At 44.7% G+C, this 20,613-nt stretch overlaps 1 protein-coding gene across 1 annotated transcript in view; it reads right to left on the bottom strand.

Moving 5' to 3' along the window:
• Nucleotides 1-20,613, bottom strand: part of LOC139368776 (cadherin-4-like) — a 544,653-nt gene that overhangs the window by 29,254 nt on the left and 494,786 nt on the right. The window lies entirely within an intron of this gene.

The following is a 20,613-nucleotide window of genomic DNA, read 5'->3' as shown; positions in this document are numbered from 1 at the left end:
AAAGAATTTATTTAAATGTTTTTGCGTTCTCATTTTGGGATATTGTGTGTAGTTTAATGAGGAAAAAAATGTTTAATCAATTTTAGAATAAGGCTGTAACGTAACAAAATGTGGAAAAAGTCAAAGGGTCTGAATACTTTCTGAATGCACTATACACATGGATTTTGTATTGTAGATACATGAATAGTAGAGTAGTGGCCTGAGGGCACACACCAAATGTGTTGTGAAAAGTGTTATGAAATGTAATATTTTAAATTGTATATAACTGCCTTAATGTTGCTGGACCCCAGGAAGAGTAGCTGCTGCCTTGTCACCTTAGTCTAGGACCAATAGGAACATCGACTGAATAATCCATTTTTATTCCCAGCTTCTTAACTAACTTGTCAATATGGTTTTTAAAAGCTTTTCATCTATCCAGATGCCCGGATACTTGTAAGCAGGGACATGATCAATATGGACAAAGTACATATTATGCTTAAATCAGAGTTATTTTTATGCACTCTGGAGAACATTCAATACTAAATTCAGGTCAATAAAGTTTGTTCTGTAATACAATGAAGGCAGACTGTAGTTCAGATAGAGCCTGGTCAACGATGGGTGTAATAGCATACCCAACAGTATCGTCGGCATACAAGTGCAGGTTACAATGTTTTACAGACAAGCTGATATAGTTCATGTAAAATGTAAAAATTACAGGACCCATAATCAACCCCTGCGGGACACCATTCATCATATCAAGGAAACAAGTCATTTTCAAACCAGTTACATGCAGCCTGGTCTAGGCCAATTGAGAAAAGACAATTACCCACATAATTTATAACTAGGGATGCAACAAAGATAGTGACTATTACCTGGTCTAAATCCCAACTGATGTACATTTAGAATATGAAAGATCTTAGCTGTCACGACTTCCGCCGAAGCCGGTCCCTCTCCTTGTTTGGGCGGCGTTCGGCGGTCGACATCACCGGCTTTCTAGCTACCGCCAATCCACTTTTAATTTTCCATTTGTTTTGTCTTTGTTTCACACACTTGCTTTCAATCCCACAATCACCTGTTTATTATTTAACCCTCTGTTCCCCCCATGGTTTTTGTGAGTGGTTGTTTATTTTGTATTTTCGGTCTGTAATGGTGTACGTGGATTTGTTACTTTGTATATTTTATAAGTACGTTAGATTACTCATATCTGCTGTCCTGCGAGTGACTCTCTACTCCCTGTTCCAGTGGAGGAGCGTGTTCAGCAGCACGCGACCATGTTGCAACGTCTGGTCACTGCCATGGATCGCGTGCTGCAGACTATGGATCATTTGCAGAGAGGAGGCTTTTCAGCGCCTACACCAGCTCCAATACAACAGGTCCCACTGTCCACCCCTCCTTCCCCTAGTCCCAGCGAGATTCGACTCGCGCTCCCGAGGGAGTATGATGAGACGGCTGCCGGATGCCAGGGTTTTCTACTACAGTTGGAGCTCTACCTGGCGACCGTCCACCCGGCTCCTTCGGTGCGTGAGCGTGTATCCGCCCTCGTTTCCTGCCTCTCAGGCAAAGCCCTGGAATGGGCCAATGCTGTATGGTGTGAGGGAGATGCGGCGGATCATTACGCAGATTTCACCCGCCGTTTTCGGGCAGTGATCGACCACTCACCTGAGGGTCGGGCGGCGGGTGAATGTCTGTTCCACCTGAGGCAGGGGATGAGGAGCTCGCAGGATTTCGCCTTGGAATTCCGGACCCTGGCCGCCAGCGCGGGATGGAACGACAGGGCCCTGATCGATCACTACAGTTGCAGGCTGTGCAAGGACGTCCGTCGGGAGTTGGCCTGCAGAGACACCACCCTCACATTGGACCAGCTGGTGGACCTGTCCATCCGGTTGGACAACCTGCTGACTGCCTGCGGACGTCCGGATCGGGACCTCTCAGTTCCATCCCCCAGCACCTCCGCTCCGACGCCCATGGAGCTGGGAGGTGCTGCATTAAGGGCGACCGGAGGACCGGAGGAGGGGCCATTCCCTGCACCAACTGTGGCCGCAGAGGGCACAAACCTGGTCGTGCTGGAGGGGTCCCTCAGGGAGTTGTGTCACCCCGGGTGAGTCGGCACCAGGCTCACCCACAGCCCCCTGTTGCTCACATGTATGTGTTTGTTTCATTTCTTGAGTTTTCCCTGCATTCCCAGCATAAGGCACTAGTAGATTCAGGCGCAGCTGGGAATTTTATTGATTGTTCATTAGCTCGTAGGTTAGGGATTCCCCTTGTTCCTGTGGATATGTCTTTCCCTGTGCACACCCTAGATAGTCGACCATTAGGGTCAGGGCTGATTAGGGAGGCCCTGCTCCACTTTACGTGGTGCTGGGCTTACCCTGGTTGGCCTGTCATGACCCCACTATTTCGTGGCAACAGAGGGCTCTCAAGGGGGGTCACGAGAGTGCTCCGGGAGATGTGTGGGGGTTTCCATCAGTGCGACTACAGTGGAGAGTCCAGACCAGGACTCCACCATGCACATCCCCTCAGAATATGCCGATTTGGCTCTCGCCTTCTGTAAGAAGAGGGCGACTAAATTACCACCTCATCGACGGGATGATTGTGCGATAAATCTCATGGTAGACGCAGCACTTCCCAGGAGTCACGTGTATCCTCTGTCACAGGAGGAAACATATGTCTCTGAATCGCTGGGGCAGGGATACATTCGGCCCTCCACTTCACCTGCCTCCTCGAGTTTCTTTTTTGTGAAGAAGGATCGGGGTCTGCCTCTCATCGCTGCCTCTCATCGCCAGTGCGATCGAGTCAATACACGGGGCGCACTTCTTCACAAAGTTGGATCTCAGGAGCACTTACAACCTGGTACGTATCCGGGAGGAGGACAAGTGGAAGACGGCATTTAGTACCACCTCAGGGCACTATGAGTACCTCGTCATGCCGAACAGGTTGATGAATGCTCCTTCAGTTTTCAGGCCTTTGTTGACGAGATTTTCCAGGACCTGCACGGGCAGGGTGTAGTGGTGTATATTGATGACATTCTGATATACTCCGCTACATGCGCCGGGCATGTGTCCTTGGTGCGCAGGGTGCTTGGTCGACTGTTGGAGCATGACCTGTACGTCAAGGCTGAGAAATGTCTGTTCTTCCAACAGTCCGTCTCCTTCTTAGGGTACCGTATTTCCACATCAGGGGTGGAGATGGAGAGTGACCGCATTTCAGCCGTGCGTAATTGGGCGACTCCCACCATGGTAAAGGAAGTGCAGCTGTTGCTGGGGTTTGCCAACTACTACCGGCGGTTTATCCGGGGTTTTGGTCAGGTAGCAGCTCCCATTACCCCACTGCTGAAGGGAGGACCGGTGTGGCTGCAGTGGTCGGCTGATGCGGGCCGGTCTTTTGGTCAACTGTTTACCTCAGCTCAGTTCATAGTTGAGGTGGATGCGTCCGAGGCTGGGATAGGAGCCGTGCTCTCTCAGCGCTCAGGCACGCCACCAAAGCTTCGCCCCTGTGCCTTCTTTTCGAAGAAGCTCAGCGAAACTATGATGTGGGAGACCGGAAGCTGTTGTCTGTTGTCAAGGCTCTGAAGGCGTGGAGACATTGGCTTGAGGGGGCTAAACACCCTTTTCATATCTGGACTGACCACTGCAATCTGGAGTACATCCGGGCGGCAAGGAGACTGAACCCTCGCCAAGCAAGGTGGGCTATGTTCTTTACCCATTTTGTTTTCACCCTCTCCTACAGACCAGGTTCCCAGAATGCTAAGGCAGACGCACTATCCTGGATGTATGACACAGAAGAGCGATCCATGGATCATACTCCCATACTTCCGGCCTCTTGCCTCGTGGCACCGGTGGTGTGGGAGCTGGACGCGGACATCATTACGCATAGAGCCCACTCCCCCCAGTATCCAGCTGGGCGCCTGTACGTTCCATCTACTTTCCGCGACCGTTTGATCTATTGGGCTCATACGTCACCCTCCTCTGGTCATCCTGGCATCAGGCGCACGGTGTGTTGCCTTAGTGGGAAGTACTGGTGGCCCACCTTGGCCAAGGACGTGAGGGTTTATGTTTCCTCCTGCTCGGTGTGCGCCCAATGCAAGGCTCCCATCCACCTGCCCACAGGGAAATTACAACCCCTACCTGTTTCACAACGACCGTGGTCGCACCTGTCGTTGGACTTCCTGATAGATCTTCCTCCCTTACAGGGCAACACCACGATCCTGGTTGTTGTGGATCAGTTTTCTAAGTCCTGCCGTCTCCTCCCTTTGCCCGGTCTCCAGGTCTCCCTACAGACTGCGGAGGCCCTGTTCACTCATGTCTTCCGGCACTACGGGGTGCCTGTGGACATAGTCCACAGTTCACGTCCAGGGTCTGGAGAGTGTTCATGGAACGTTTGTGGGTCTGGGTCAGCTTCACCTCGAGAGTAACGGGCAGGTAGAGAGAGTCAACCAGGATGTGGGTAAGTTTCTGCGGTCATATTGCAGCGACGGGGGAGGTGGCATCGTTCATCCCCTGGGCAGATATGGCCCAAAACTCACTCCGTCACTCCGTCACTCCTCCACTAACCTCTCTCCTTTCCAGTGCGTACTGGGTTATCAGCCGGTTCTGGCACCGTGGCATCAGAGCCAGATCGAAGCTCCTGCAGTGGAGGAATGGTTCAAGCGCTCGGAGGAGACCTGTGACGCTGCCCATGCTGCCCACTCTAATTCAACATTGACCGGATACCTGCCCCTCCGCCTGCCCTGCCAGAAGCTGGGATCGCGGTTTGTGTGGCCTTTTAAAGTCCTGATGAGACTGTACGAGCTATGTTACAGGTTACAGATTCCCCCAGATAATCGTATTAATCCCTCGTTCCATGTGACTTAACTCAGGCCGGTGGTGGCTGGTCCACTCCAGGAAGCTGAGGCGCAGGAGGTTCCTCCGCCCCCTCTGGACATCAAGGGGCCCCGGCGTATGCTGTTCGAGCTATCCTGGACTCGAGGCGTCGGGCGAGGTGCCTTCAGTACCTCGTGGAGTGGGAGGGGTACGGTCAGGAGGAGATATGCTGGGTGCCGGTGGAGGACGTCCTAGACCATTCGTTGTTGCGGGATTTCCACCATTTCCATCCGGATCGCCCTGCACCTCGTCCTCCGGGTCGTCCCCGAGGTCGGTGTCGGCGCGCTGCTGCAGCCGCACGTCAAGGGGGGGGGGGGGGTGCTACTGTCACTGACCTGGTCTAAATCCCAACTGATGTACATTTAGAATATGAAAGATCTTAGCTGTCACGACTTCCACCAAAGCCGGTCCCTCTCCTTGTTCGGGCGGCGTTCGACGATCGACGTCACTGGCTTTCTAGCTACCGCCGATCCACTTTTCATTTTCCATTTGTTTTGTCTTTGTTTCACACACCTGTTTTCAATCCCACAATCACCTGTTCATTATTTAACCCTCTGTTCCCCTCATAGTTTTTGTGATTGTTTATTTTGTATTTTCGGTCTGTAATGGTGTACGTGGATTTGTTACTTTGTATATTTTACCTTTTGAGTAAAGTATGTTTGATTACTCATATCTGCGGCCCTGCGCCTGATTCTCTACACCAGCAACACCTAGGGTCATTACATTAGCCAAGAATGAATCAAGGATTCTAATATTTTATCTAGGCAAATAAGTTTAGAAATAGGTTGATCATTATTTTGGCCACAAGGGTCACCACTTTTGTGAAGGGGGAGTACATGGGCCGCCTTCCAAACCTTGGGGATAGTACAAGATATAATCGTCAGGTAAAAAATATGGGATAATGATTAAGTAATCAGAGGGGCAGAGAGCTGCAGCAAAAAATAGATCAAGTATATCAGCCCCAGTGGATTCTTTTTACATCAATCTTAAGCAAGGCATCTAGCACGTCACAGATAGTAAATTGCTGAACCGACCTACTAACCATAACGAAATGAAAAATGGCGGCCGACAGAGAGCGCTGCCGTGCTTCTAACTCTTAACCTCTTGGATCTCTAGGGGCGCTATTTCATTTTTGGATAAAAAACGTTCCCGTTTTAAGCGCGATATTTTGTCACGAAAAGATGCTTGACTATGCATATTGACAGTTTTTGAAAGAAAACACTCTGAAGTTTCAGAATCTGCAAAGATATTGTCTGTAAGTGCCCCAGAACTCATTCTACAGGCGAAACCAAGATGATGCGTCAAGCAGGAAATTAGAAGAATCTCTGAAGCTCTGTTTTCCATTGTCTCCTTATATGGCTGTGATTGCGCAAGGAATGAGCCTACACTTTCTGTCGTTCCCCCAAGGTGTTAGCAGCATTGTGACGTATTTGTAGGCATATCATTGGAAGATTGACCATAAGAGACTACATTTTCCAAGTGTCCGCATGGTGTCCTGCGTGGAATTCGGTGCGCAAACGCCAGCTGCTTGTACTTTTCCATTTGATTGAGGGGAGAAACCATGCTTCCACGAACGATATATCATTGAAGAGATATGTGAAAAACACCTTGAGGATTGATTCTAAACAACGTTTGCCATGTTTTCAGTCGATATTATGGAGTTAATTTGGAAAAAAGTTCGCGTTTTGAGGACTGAATTTTCGTTTTTTTTTTGGTAGCCAAATGTGATGCAGAAAACGGAGCTATTTCGAATTCACAAAGAATCTTTTTTGGAAAAACTGAGCATCTGCTATCTAACTGAGAGTCTCCTCATTGAAAACATCCGAAGTTCTTCAAAGGTAAATGATTTTATTTGAAGGCTTTTATGTTTTTGTTGAAATCTTGCGTGCTGGATGCTAACGCTAATGCTAACGCTAAATGCTACGCTAGCTAGCCACTTTTACACAAATGATTGTTTTCCTATGGTTGAGAAGCATATTTTGAAAATCTGAGATGACAGTGTTGTTTACAAAAGGCTAAGCTTGAGAGATGGCATATTTATTTCATTTCATTTGCGATTTTCATGAATAGTTAACGTTGCGTTATGGTAATGAGCTTAGGTCTGTAAATAGAATCCCGGATCCGGGTTTGGTAGACGCAACAGGTTAAGAAACGTTGCCCTATTTTGTATTTTAGGTGTTATTTCTTACATTATTAGCCCAGATTTTCCCGGGAAGAACTATTGGATATCAGAGTGGCGGTAACTCACCAGCACTATCAGCATTACGACCAGGAATACGACTTTCCAGAATAGGATCCTTTGTTCATACCCCTCAGGGCACTTTAACTGATTCTGGAGGCCGAACCAAAACAACGCCGGCGAAGGAAAGGTACTCGAGGAGTGGTCTTCTAGTCTGACTTAGGAGGCGCACACACCACCCACCGCTTCCAAGTATATTACTCACTAATGTTCTGTCTCTGGATAATACAAAATTCAAAAGGCACTTGCACATCTGAACAAAATAGATGATGAAGGCCGATACGTAAGCTTATTAAATATCAGTGATACTACCAAGAGCAGTGTGCGGTTTCCTTTTTTCCTTCAGTCTCTGGATAATACATTTGTTTCATGATTAACTTCTTATGGCTGCAGGGGCAGTATTGAATAGCTTGGATGAAAAGGTGCCCATTGTAAACAGCCAGCTCCTCAGTCTCAGTTGCTAATATATGCATATTATTAGTAGAATTGGATAGAAAACACTCTAAAGTTTCCAAAACTGTCAAAATATTGTCTGTGAGTATAACAGAACTGATATTGCAGGCGAAACCCTAAGGAAAATCAAACCAGGAAGTGGCTTCTATTTTGAAAACTTCATGTTCCATAGCCTCCCTTTGCTCCATTGAAAGGGATATCAACCAGATTCCTTTTCCTATCGCTTCCTCAAGGTGTCAACAGTCTTCAGACATAGTTTCAGGCTTTTATCTTGAAAAATGAGCCAGAAAGATAGCATCACGTCAGGTGGTCGCTTGAATTTTGCTCGCGCAACAGAGTTTGGACTACCATTGCCTTTCCCTCTCCTACTGATAAAGACATTTGCGGTTGATATATTATCGATTATATATTTTAAAAACAACCTAAGGATTGACTATAAAAAATGTTTGACTGATTTCTGTGGACATCACGGAAACTATTTGGAATTTGTCTGTGTTGTCGTGACCGCTCTTTCCTGTGGATTTCTGAACATAACGCGCCAAACAAACGGAGGTATTTTGGATATAAAAATAATCTTTATGGAACAAAAGGAACATTTTTTTTGTATTTGGGAGTCTCGTGAGTGAAAACATCCGAAGATCATCAAAGGTAAACAATTAATTTGATTGCTTTTCTGATTTTCGTGACCAAGCTACTTGATGCTAAGCGTACATAATGTTTTGTAGAGCGATCAATAAACTTACACAAACGCTTGGATTGCTTTCACTGTAAAGCATAATTTCAAAATCTGCCACTACAGGTGGATTAACAAAAGGCTAAGGTGTGTTTTCCTATATTGCACTTGTGATTTCATGAATATAAATATTTTTAGTCATATTCATTGAATGTGGCGCTATGCAATTCAGCGGTTGTTGATGAAAATTATCCCGTTAAAAAAGGTGTTAAAAATATATAGCGCCTACAGATATAGCGTCTACAGCATCTGCCTTGGCAGCAACAAATAAATGTGTATTCTGGTCTTCGGACACATCGACAACCAGAAGCTCAAATTTAAAAACATAAATATTTACAGATTGGGATACCATGAAATTAAAGTTGACATACAGCTGAAGTCGGAAGTTTACATACATCTTAGCCAAATACATTCAAACTCAGTTTTTCACAATTCCTGACATTTAATCCAACAAAAAATTCCCTGTTTTAGGTCAGTTGGAACCACCACTTTATTTTAAGAATGTGAAATGTCAGAATAATAGTAGAGATAATGATTTATTTAAGCTTTTATTTATTTCATCACATTCCCAGTGGGTCAGAAGTTTACATACACTCAATTAGTATTTGGTAGCATTGCCTTTAAATTGTTTAATTTGGGTCAAAGTTTTGTTTAGCCTTCCATAAGCTTCCCACAATAAGTTGGGTGAATGTTGTCCCATTCCTCCTGACAGAGCTGGTGTAACTGAGTCAGGTTTGTAAGCCTCCTTGATCGCACACGCTTTTTCAGTTCTGCCCACAAATTTGCTATGGGATTTAGGTCAGGGCTTTGTGATGGCAATACCTTGACTTTGTTGTCCTTAAGCCATTTTGCCACAACTTTAGAAGTATGTTTGGGGTCATTGTCCATTTGGAAGACCCACTTGCGACCAAGCTTTAACTTCCTGACTGATGTCTGGAGATGTTGCTTCAATATATCAATACAATTTTCCTTCTCATGATGCTATCTATTTTGTGATGTGCACCAGTCCATCCCACAGCAAAGCACCACCACAACATGATGCTGCCACCTCCATGCTTCACGGTTGGGATGGTGTTCTTCGGCTTACAATCCTCCCCCTTTTTCGTCCAAACATAACGATGGTCATTATGGCCAAACAGTTCTATATTTGTTTCATCAGACCAGAGGACATTTCTCCAAAAAGTATGATCTTTGTCCCTATGTGCAGTTGCAAATCGTAGTCTGGCTTTTTTATGGCGGTTTTGGAGCAGTGGCTTCTTCCTTGCTGAGCGGCCTTTCAGGTTATGTCGATATAGGACTCGTTTTACTATGGATATAGATATTTTTGTACCCGTTTCCTCCAGCATCTTCACAAGGTCCTTTGCTGTTGTTCTGGGATTGATTTGCACTTTCCGCACCAAAGTATGTTAATTTCTAGAAGACAGAACGCATCTCCTTCCTGAGTGGTATGGCGGCTGCGTGGTCCCATGGTGTTTATACTTGCGTACTATTGTGGACGTGGTACCTTCAGGCATTTGGGAATTGCTCCCAAAGATGAACCAGACTTGTGGAGGTCTACATTTTTTTCAGAGTTCTTGGCTGATTTCTTTTGATTTTCCCATGATGTCAAGCAAAGAGGCACTGAGTTTGAAGGTAGGCATTGAAATACATCCACAGGTACACCTCCAATTGACTCAAATTATGTCAATTAGCCTATCCGAAGCTTCTAAAGCCATCACATCATTTTTGGGAATTTTACAAGATGTTTAAAGGCACAGTCAACTTATTGTATTTAAACTTCTGACCCACTGGAATTGTGATATAGTGAATTATAAGTGAAATAATCTGTCTGTAAACAATTGTTGGAAAAATTACTTTTGTCATGCTCAAAGAAGATGTCCTAACCGACTTGCCAAAACTATAGTTTGTTAACAAGAAATTTGTGGAGTGGTTGAAAAACGAGTTCTAATGACTCCAACCTAAGTGTATGTAAACTTCTGACTTCAACTGTATATGGCCACTCCTCCCCCTTTCTGTAAAAGGAAAGTAAAAGGCCACTCCTCCCCCTTTCTGTCACATCTAAATACCTTGTAATCCTTTACTTCAATGTCTTTCTCAGAGACAGAACCATTTAACCATGTTTCTGAGAGAACCAGAATGTCAGGACATGAGTCCTGTACCCAAATGTAAATTGTGTAAAACATTTTTTACAGACCAGGCGGGAACTGGGAGAGCAGTGTAGGCAGAGCTCAGTCCACCCCGGATGAAGCTCCCACCAAAGGATTGGAGCAGCTGCAGGGGACCAGAGTGGAGCATTGGCAGCCACTCCTGTCCCCTGCAGCAGCTCCACTCCATTGGCCGGAGCTTCATTCGGGTGGACTGGGTGTGGAGAGGAGGCCTTTGTGTGGCTCCTGTTGCAAGGTTGAGGCTGCCGTTGGGGGAAGGAGTGTCCCATGCCTGTCCTGGGGATGTAAGTAGGGAGGGTAACCAAAACTGGCTTGGGAGGGAGGTTGTGGGGGGAATTGTGGAGAGTGGTGTGAAGGGCAGTGTGACTGGCGAAGCTCCAAAATCTTAGCATATGAGGGCTGCTGGCATGAATGATACATGGTGTGGACTATATCATGTGATGCACTACCCTCAACATAGTTTTTCCAGACTAGGGTAGTGGTCGGTGCTCTGTAGAACTGGGCTGATTGGAGCTTTGCTGTGATGGGCCAGGTCTGGCAGAGCTGAGGTGTGCCGGGTCTGGTAGAGCTGTGCTGTAATGGACCAGGTCTGGTTGTGCTGTGATGGGCCTAGTCTGGTACAGCTGTGCTGCGATGGGCAGGGTCAGGTAGAACTGTGCTGAGGCGGGCCGGGTCTGGTTGTGCTGTGCTGTGATGGGTCGGGCCTGGTTGAGCTGTGCTGAGGCTGGCCAGGTCTGGTAGAGCTGTGCTGAGGCGGACCAGGTCTGGTAGAGCTGTGCTGTGATGCAACGGGTCTGATTGAGCTGTGTTTAGGCAGGCCAGGTCTGTTGTCTCTCCGATGGCTGAAGGGTCTATTTGTCTCTTACCAGAGGCTGCCTCTGCATATGTGGTCTGGCAGTGAGGTTGAGGTATGGTCTGGTGTACCCTCCTGTTGGCCACTATTTGTCCTACCCCTAGAGTACAGTCCAGTGCTGTGAAGGGTTGTGTTGGGCTGAGATGAGCTGTGTCTGGCGCTGCTGGGTTGAGCTGGGCTGGTTCTGGAACCGCTGTGCTGAGTTGGGTTGGTCCTGGCACTGCTTGGCTGAGCTAGGTTGGTTCTGGCACTGCTGATCTGGTCACGGTCTATCGCAGCTGGGCTTGGACATGTTGGTAGGGGCTGGAGATGTCTATGTCGGGCTCAGCTGAGATGAGATTGGCCTCCTCCGTCTCCCTTGATAGGGAACTGGTGGGGCTCTGTTGCTGGCCTGGGATGATTGTGCATCTCTGTCTAACTTGGCATCTTTCAGGTTCTTGGCAAAGATTCTGACTCCCTCATGGTCCAGGTGTACATGGTCATACAAGTTCTCACATGTCAGGGTGTGGTGGTGATAGATGCTGACATTTAGTAGTGTGGAGCAGTGCATGGTGAATTTTTGGTTGACATTTTGAATCCTTTTCCAGGGGAGATCTTTCCTTGGTAGAAGGGTGAATATAATAATGTGTGTCCTTGGGAACAGGGTGTGTGATTTCTCTGCCACCTTTCTCACTTCCTCGGCCACTCTTTCTCCTTTTGTGCGCAGGTCACTGTCAGTAGTGGGACACCAGCATTTATCTGTTTGGTGTCTGGGAAATAGATTATTTTAGATACTTCTTTCATAACTGCAGTTTTGTAAGGTATCCTGGGTTGAACTGGATCCTGTCCCCTGTTCTCTGGAGGTGTGATCGGCTGAACATGGTCAGACTGCTGGGAGGTAGGCAAGGCAGGCTGGGTGGTTGGCAGGTCAAGGTAAGCTGTGGCAGGCTGGGAGGTTGGCAGGTCAAGGTGGACCCTAAGAGGCTGAGGGGCTAGTGAGGCAAATGGGTTGAAGGCTGTACTGGGCTCAGGAGTATCTGGGCTTCCACCAGGCTGATGCAGCTGCTCTGTTGGTGGCATGGTCAGAAGCTGCTGACGTAGGCCATTGGTCACCCTCTCTTTGCTGCAGCTCCACCTTTACCACAATCAGCTCCTCTTGGAGGGTGACAATGGACTGCGTCATTTGTTTAGTGTTCTGCCTTAACTGTTCTATTGAAGCTGATTGAAATGCCTCAACTCTTCCATCAGTGTCTGGACAGTGTCACACCCTTGTTGTTTGTTCTATCTGTATGAGTAACTGATAGATGCACACACACACTACATGTTAATGTATGTTAATTGTCTTTTGTCTTTAATGTCTTTTTGTTATGTGTCGGACCACAGTAAGACTAGCTGTCACCATTGGCATCGGCTAATGGGAATCCTAATAAAAAAATAAAACATTCCGTAATCTCCATTCTAATAGGGAGAGGCAGTTCTGGATTTGTTTCCCAGATAATGTTTATGTTGTGCACACAGCTGTTACAGGTGAGGGAGGGAGGGAGGGAGTGATGTACTGTGGGCCTCCTGTTTTGAAGGCCATGTTTTGGGAGTTACAGCCATTGTTAGTGGAGACAAGTCAGTTTTTACTTCATCATCCACTAGAGGTTTTATCATGTTGAACTCTTCTTCAAACAGCTCTAGACTGGCCTTGGATCATTACTGTTCAGTTATTGTTAGAAATAGTATGAATAAATAACAAAACAATATCCTCATTTTAAATAGAACTGTAACTAAGTAAACTTATACTCTGTTTTATTATATCTGAGTCACAATATGAGTTCATAAGAAGGGATTATGTGGCATGGACAAGGAGTAATTAAACATAACGAACACCATTCCAACTAGCCTGGGGAGGAATGGGTTAGGGTAGGGTCGTTAACCTATGGTTGAACCGACAAAACTTAGCTCTGGGGTGTTTTAGATAAGGCAGTGAGTGCATAAACTGTTGTTCGTGGTTACATGGCAGCGCGCTCTGAGAATAAATACTATTATCCATTTTTGATGATTGGTCTCCGTCTATTTTATGCAAATAAGAATCTTACAAATTCTCATAGACTAAGTGAATTAAATTAATGAAAACATATTGGAAATAATTAAATTATGTTAACAGTTTTATTTATATATATATTTATATATATATATATATATATATATATATATATATATATATATATATATATATATACAGTGCCTTGCGAAAGTATTCGGCCCCCTTGAACTTTGCGACCTTTTGCCACATTTCAGGCTTCAAACATAAAGATATAAAACTGTATTTTTTTGTGAAGAATCAACAACAAGTGGGACACAATCATGAAGTGGAACGACATTTATTGGATATTTCAAACTTTTTTAACAAATCAAAAACTGAAAAATTGGGCGTGCAAAATTATTCAGCCCCCTTAAGTTAATACTATTGGGGTTGTGTCCACATACAATTGTCTCATGGTCTTGTTTCCAGACATTTTAAGATGTTTGTTTGACTTGCGCAGGGGCTGCATGCCAAGCATTTGAACATTCAGTGAAAAACAGATTTGTTTGTATTTTTGTTGGATAAAGTCTGTTTTTAGGGTCACTGGGTGCTCTTTCAAAACCTTTGCGTTATATTGTTTCCTCCGTGCTTCACTGGCAATAGTTTCTGCATATTGGAATGCAAGGTTGATGAGTTTGGGTCTGTAAATGTATTCATCTTAGTTGATTACAGCTGGATACATGGATGTAAGTTTAAGTGATAATGCCCAATAAGCCAGTCTTTGGAGGATATATTGGCATGGGTGTTGTTAGGCCCTCGACTTCATCTCAGGCCGGCAAACCGTGCCAATATATCCTCCAAAAAACAGCTTCGAGGGTATTATCACTTTTATACAAAAGGTTACCAACATATTTAAATAATGATTGACAAATTTTCTTATAAAATCTTATTTTGATGAATTTATTCATACTATTTCCTCCTTCAACAAGATATAGTCCTGACACAAATCTAGGGTTGCTACCCAAGCCGGCTGGTCGTTCGTTGTACTGGTTCGGTTGCCAGAGACGCAGTCGTTCAGTTCTGTATCTATGGATGCAACCCCGTCGTTCGTTCTAAATGTTCCATTGCCATACTGGCTGGCAACGTTCTTATTCCTTGCTTTCTATCTAGCCAACTGTGGCTAAATTATAGTTACGCCAAACGTCAAAAAGAATAACAACAGTAGCTGCATTTACATTTGTTTAAACTAATGAGCTAATGAGGCGCGATTTCACCTGGCATAGAAAATGTGCTCTCTTGTCAGGACACTGTTGTTCAAAGGAGTTAGCCAACAACACAGTTAACACAATCACTTCAAACACTGAAGCAGTAAAGTCTGCAAACTAGCTGCACTACGCTTTGTGTTACCTGTTTTCAACTGACATTTCTTTGTATATATCCATAAAAATGATGCCAGCTGATTCATGATTTCGACTGGTCGAGAAACGCTGCCTGCCTGTCTTTCTCGTCCTGACTCCCGACACGTTCATTACTATGGGACCTAATCTAATTTGAGATCTAATTTGAATATTGAAACAATGTTGCAAATGTCGGAGAGACTAACAGCAAGGTTTATACAAATCTCTGCTGTTTAAAACAAAATGTTAGTCTAAAAGAAATTTGAGATGACATCTAGATGCTTTTTATAGTGGAGATCAAGTTTAGAATTGGCCTTGCTGGGCTGATCCGACAGTGGATTGCGCAGTCAGATTGACCAGAGTAAATTGTATTTTTAAAATCATAGATTTAGCTGGCGGTAACTTATGAAATCAACACTTTTTCACTTTTAACCAATCATCATTAGACCCACCCATTGTATAATGTATGTTACAGCTGGTTTGCACTTAGCTAGTTGTAGCTAGGAATTTTTTTATGTAAACAGAGCTTACCATGATTTTTGAACTTTGAACCTAGAATTTACCCAACGGATCTCAGTCGCCCACCCTCCAACCTTTCCTGATCCCACATGATTCACATACACACACACACACACACACACACACACACACACACACACACACACACACACACACACACACACACACACTAGAGGTCGACCGATTTTTCAAAGCCGATACCGATTACTGGAGGACCAAAAAAGCCGATACCAATTAATCGGCCAAATGTTTTATTTTTTTTGTAATATTGACAATTACAACAATACTGAATGAACACTTATTTTAACTTAATATAATACATCAATAAAATCAATTTAGCCTCAAGTAAATAATGAAACATGTTCAATTTGGTTTAAATAATGAAAAAACAAAGTGTTGGAGAAGAAAGTAAAAGTGCAATATGTGCTATGTAAGAAAACTAACTTTTCAGTTCCTTGCTCAGAACATGAGAACATATGAAAGCTGGTGGTTCCTTTTAACATGAGTCTTCAATATTCCCAGGTAAGAAGTTTTAGGTTGTAGCTATTATATGAATTATAGGACTATTTCCCTCTATACCATTTGTATTTCATTAACCTTTGACTATTGGATGTTCTTACAGGCACTTTAGTATTGCCAGTGTAACAGTATAGGTTCCGTCACTCTAGTTAGCACGCGCTAACTAGCTAGCCATTTCACTTCGGTTACACCATCCTCATCTCGGGAGTTGATAGGCTTGAAGTCATAAACAGCGCAATGCTTGACACACAACAAAGAGCTGCTGGCAAAACGCACGAAAGTGCTGTTTAAATGAATGTTTACGCGCCTGCTTCTGTCTACCACCGCTCAGTCCGATGCTTGTATGCTCAGTCAGATTTTATGCAACGCAGGACACGCTAGATAATATCTAGTAATATCATCAACCATATGTAGTTAACTAGTGATTATGATTGATAGTTTTTTATAAGATAAGTTTGATGCTAGCTAGCAACTTACCTTGGCTTACTGCATTCGCGTAACAGGCAGTCAGTCTCCTTGTGGAGTGCAACGAGAGAGAGGCAGGTCGTTATTGCGTTGGACTGGTTAACTGTAAGGTTGCAAGATTGGATCCACCGAGCTGACAAGGTGAAAATCTGTCGTTCTGCCAATGAACAAGGCAGTTAACCCACCGTTCCTAGGCCGTCATTGAAAATAAGAATGTGTTCTTAACTGACTTGCCTAGTTAAATAACGTTTATTTATTTTTTTATTTTTTTATCAGCAAATCGGCGACCAAAAATACCGATTTCCGATTGTTGTGAAAATTTGAAATCGGCCCTAATTAATCGGCCATTCCGATTAATCGGTCGACCTTTAACACACACACACACACACACACACACACACACACACACACACACACACACACACACACACACACACACACCAGCTGATGAGTGTGTCAGTGTGCAACATCTGACACTCTCTGTATGAGGACAGATGGGAGAGAACCATCATCAGGACAACACAGACTACTTCTGCCTTCTCCAACTGACACGACTGGAGGGAATGTGCTTTTCAAGTAACAACGATCTGGTTTGGTTTGCCAGAGTCAATTCTTTGTTTTAATTGCTGATATTAAAAACATTTTATTTCACCTTTATTTAACCAGGTAGGCCAGTTGAGAGCAAGTTCTCATTTACAACTGCGACCTGGCCAAGATAAAGAAAAGCAGTACGACAAAAACAACAACACAGAGTTACACATAAACAAATGTACGGTCAATAACACAATAGAAAAATCTATGTACAGTGTGTGCAAATGTAGAAGAGTAGGGCAATAAATAGGCCATTGAGGCTAAATAATTATTAATTACAATAAATAAATGCTATTTACAGATTGGCTGTGTTACAGGTACAGTGATCGGTAAGCTTTTCTGACAGCTGATGCTTAAAGTTAGAGAGGGAGATATAAGACTCCAGCTTCAGATATTTTTGCAATTCGTTCCAGTCATTGGCAGCAGAAAACTGGAAGGAATGGCGGCCAAAGGAAGTGTTGGCTTTGGGGATGACCAGTAAAATATACCTGTTGGAGCTGCAGTTTGATTAGTTGGAGTCAGTTTTATGATTTAATTTATTTGGTTCTTATTGCTTCACTACTGTCTGGAACTTTAAGTCTGTGTTTGCTCTGGTGCTTTGAAAGACACAAAGAAGTAAAACGTATATAAATTCTGCAATTTGAATAATACAATTCCAATGTCATACAATACCTTGATCAGTCTCTCTATGTATATCCAGGCTGGTGGTACTGGAAAGTGGGTGTTAGGAGTGAATAAGATCTAGTATGAAGTCTGGTGGGGTTAGTGAAGCTAGTGGAAGCCTGTCCCTGAGAATCAAAAATGTATGTCCTCTTAGCCTTCCTCCAGCCATGCAGGGTAGTCTGGGTAATTATTTATGCATGTTTCTCAATCCCACACCTCGCCACACTAGTTTGACCCCGACAGGGGATGCCTGATTCCTCCCTCCCAGGCTCCCCCTCTACCCCCTCACCATCCCCCAATCCCCTGGCCCCTGACCCCCCCTAGAACTCACTGCCTGCCACTGGCCTGAAGAAAAACTGTCAAGTAGAGCCTCCGTGTGTGGCAAAAGTTAGGAGATATCTAATCAATGGAAGATGGAATTAAAATGACGGAATTTAAAGGAGAAGGATAGGCTACAACGACCACGAGCCAACAGGTAGGTTGCTAATTAATATTCTAAATGGAGTTGTATTTGTAACTGTAGGATGAAAAAGCGAATGCACTGCAGCCTAGCTAGCTAACGTTAGCTTAACTAGCTTCTCCCAGTTTGATGCAGTCAAGACAGGTACTATGTAATCATATTTTATGATAAATAACCTAGCTATGGCAGCTATTAGTCTACTATAGTTTGAGTCGTTTCTCCCTCCCTCCTTCCTGCTCCCTGTGTCACTCACTCACAGTACAGCCCCTCCCCCGCCTGCTAGAGCTGCACCTCTCACCTTTCTCCCTCCTCTCGCACTTGATCACTTCCAGATAATAAAGTAGCTTAAATAATTACTTTTCTGCTGCTTCACTCGGATCGGTCCGGGTCTGGATTCAACCAGGTCTATACAGAACGGGTCTAGTTGTCCTTGGTCTGTTCGGAACAGGTCTCTAAATTTAAAAAACATGATGCATATCGGGTCTAGGTGGGAAAGCCCAAGGTTTGTTTTGGAACAGGTCCAACTTTTTGGGCCCATGAAGATCTCTACTGTCAAGTTCTAGCCCTGACCCCCCCTTTCTCAACTCTCCAAACCTCCTGTGCACTTGCTTTTCCTTGACCTGTTCTCACACTTCTTCCCTTCTATCTTGTTCGTTACCTTTCCCTTACTTATCAGCTTCGCTTTCCTACACTCGCCTCGTCCTTTTCAGCCATCTCCCTCAGTCACATAGAGATATCACAGATCTTTGACAAAATCTGCACATTGGCTAAAGAAGTGAGTTTCTGATAAAAAATAAAAAAAATGTTAATGAAAAACTACAGTAAATACTACAATATACTAGTCTGCAAAAACACTACATTAATTACTAAAGTATATACTACAGTTTTATTTTACTAGATTATTTATGATATAGTTAACTGTAAATACTACAGTATATACTACAGTAATGTTCACAAAAACACTACAGTGAATTTTTTTACATTTTATATGGGGGACTTCAGTACAGATGAAACCACATTGGAGGCTGAGGTGGACAAACTGTCCCACTAGTTTGTTAAGGCTCCAGTGTGGGTAAATGGCAAATCATGCTGGATGTGCAGCAGAATTGATTGGGTATCAGTGTGCATGTATGTGTCTGTGTATGTCTGTGTGTGAGAGAGAAAGAAAGAGAGAGTGGTTTGGAGAGCAAGAGGGAACGAGAGAGAGAGAGAGAGAGAGAGAGTGTGTGTGTGTGTATGAATGTGTGTAGCAGACCGTGACAGAACATGGTGTGCCTCTGCTAGCCAAACTTATCTCCAAGATGTACTGCAAGCTGAAACTGGTGTACGGAAAAGGAAGGGGAGATCGAGAGAGAGGGAAAAGGAAGATGGGGAGAGAGAAAGCAAAGCGAGAGAGGAGAGAGAGGGAAAAGGAAGATGGGGAGAGAGAAAGCAAAGCGAGAGAGGAGAGAGAGGGAAAGGGAAGATGGGGAGAGAGAAAGCAAAGTGAGAGGGAAAAGGAAGATGGGGAGAGAGAAAGCAAAGCGAGAGAGGAGAGAGAGGGAAAGGGAAGATGGGGAGAGAGAAAGCAAAGTGAGAGAGAAGGAGAGAGAGGGAAAAGGAAGATGGGGAGAGAGAAAGCAAAACGAGAGAGAAGGAGAGAGAGGGAAAAGGAAGATGGGGAGAGCGAAAGCAAAGCGAGAGAGGAGAGAGAGGGAAAAGGAAGATGGGGAGAGAGAAAGCAAAGCGAGAGAGGAGAGAGAGGGAAAGGGAAGATGGGGAGAGAGAAAGCAAAGTGAGAGGGAAAAGGAAGATGGGGAGAGAGAAAGCAAAGCGAGAGAGGAGAGAGAGGGAAAGGGAAGATGGGGAGAGAGAAAGCAAAGCGAGAGAGGAGAGAGAGTGGAAGGGAAGATGGGGAGAGAGAAAGCAAAGTGAGAGAGAAGGAGAGAGAGGGAAAAGGAAGATGGGGAGAGCGAAAGCAAAGCGAGAGAGAAGGAGAGAGGGGGAAAAGGAAGATGGGGAGAGAGAAAGCAAAGCGAGAGAGAAGGAGAGAGAGGGAAAAGGAAGATGGGGAGAGAGAAAGCAAAGCGAGAGAGAAGGAGAGCGAGGGAAAAGGAAGATGGGGAGAGAGAAAGCAAAGCGAGAGAGAAGGAGAGAGAGGGAAAAGGAAGATGGGGAGAGAGAAAGCAAAGCGAGAGAGAAGGAGAGAGAGAGAGAGTGCTGCAGCAAGATACAGAGCCCAGCTGGTACACCCAATTTACTCTCATTTGCTGTGAAATTAATTGGCAAACTTGTTTCGATCTTTTCACAAGAGAGAGAGCGAAAGAGAGAGAGAGCGAGGAAAACGGAACACAAGGATGATTCTGGGCTTGGCGCTGGAGAGAGTGAACCAGCCATCCATACACACTGGACACAGTCTCTGAGAGGAGGTATTCATTATGTGTGGGTAATCAACATAATAATGTCATAGATCAGCTGACATTGAGGAAGTTAAGACACTGCAGTGCTCCACAGGCAGCCTTTAAAAAGCCAGGTGGTAATTTAAAGGTTGGTTTAGAGTCACAGCCAATAATGTGAGAACCCTGGAAACACTGCAGGTGTACAGTGCTGTGTCAGGCCTTTGGGATAGGGCCAGGTGCTGTGTGTGTTTGAATGTATGTGTGTGTCCCCTATCTATACCTTTAGAATACACATGGCTCTGATTACCCAGGGGTCTCTCTCTCTCTCTCGCTCTCTCTCTCTTGCTCTC

The sequence above is a fragment of the Oncorhynchus clarkii genome, chromosome 16 (assembly GCF_045791955.1).
Source record: "Oncorhynchus clarkii lewisi isolate Uvic-CL-2024 chromosome 16, UVic_Ocla_1.0, whole genome shotgun sequence".
Classification (NCBI taxonomy): domain Eukaryota; kingdom Metazoa; phylum Chordata; class Actinopteri; order Salmoniformes; family Salmonidae; genus Oncorhynchus; species Oncorhynchus clarkii.
The sequence above is the reverse complement of the archived record's forward strand: the minus strand, read 5'-3'. Positions and strand labels throughout refer to the sequence as shown.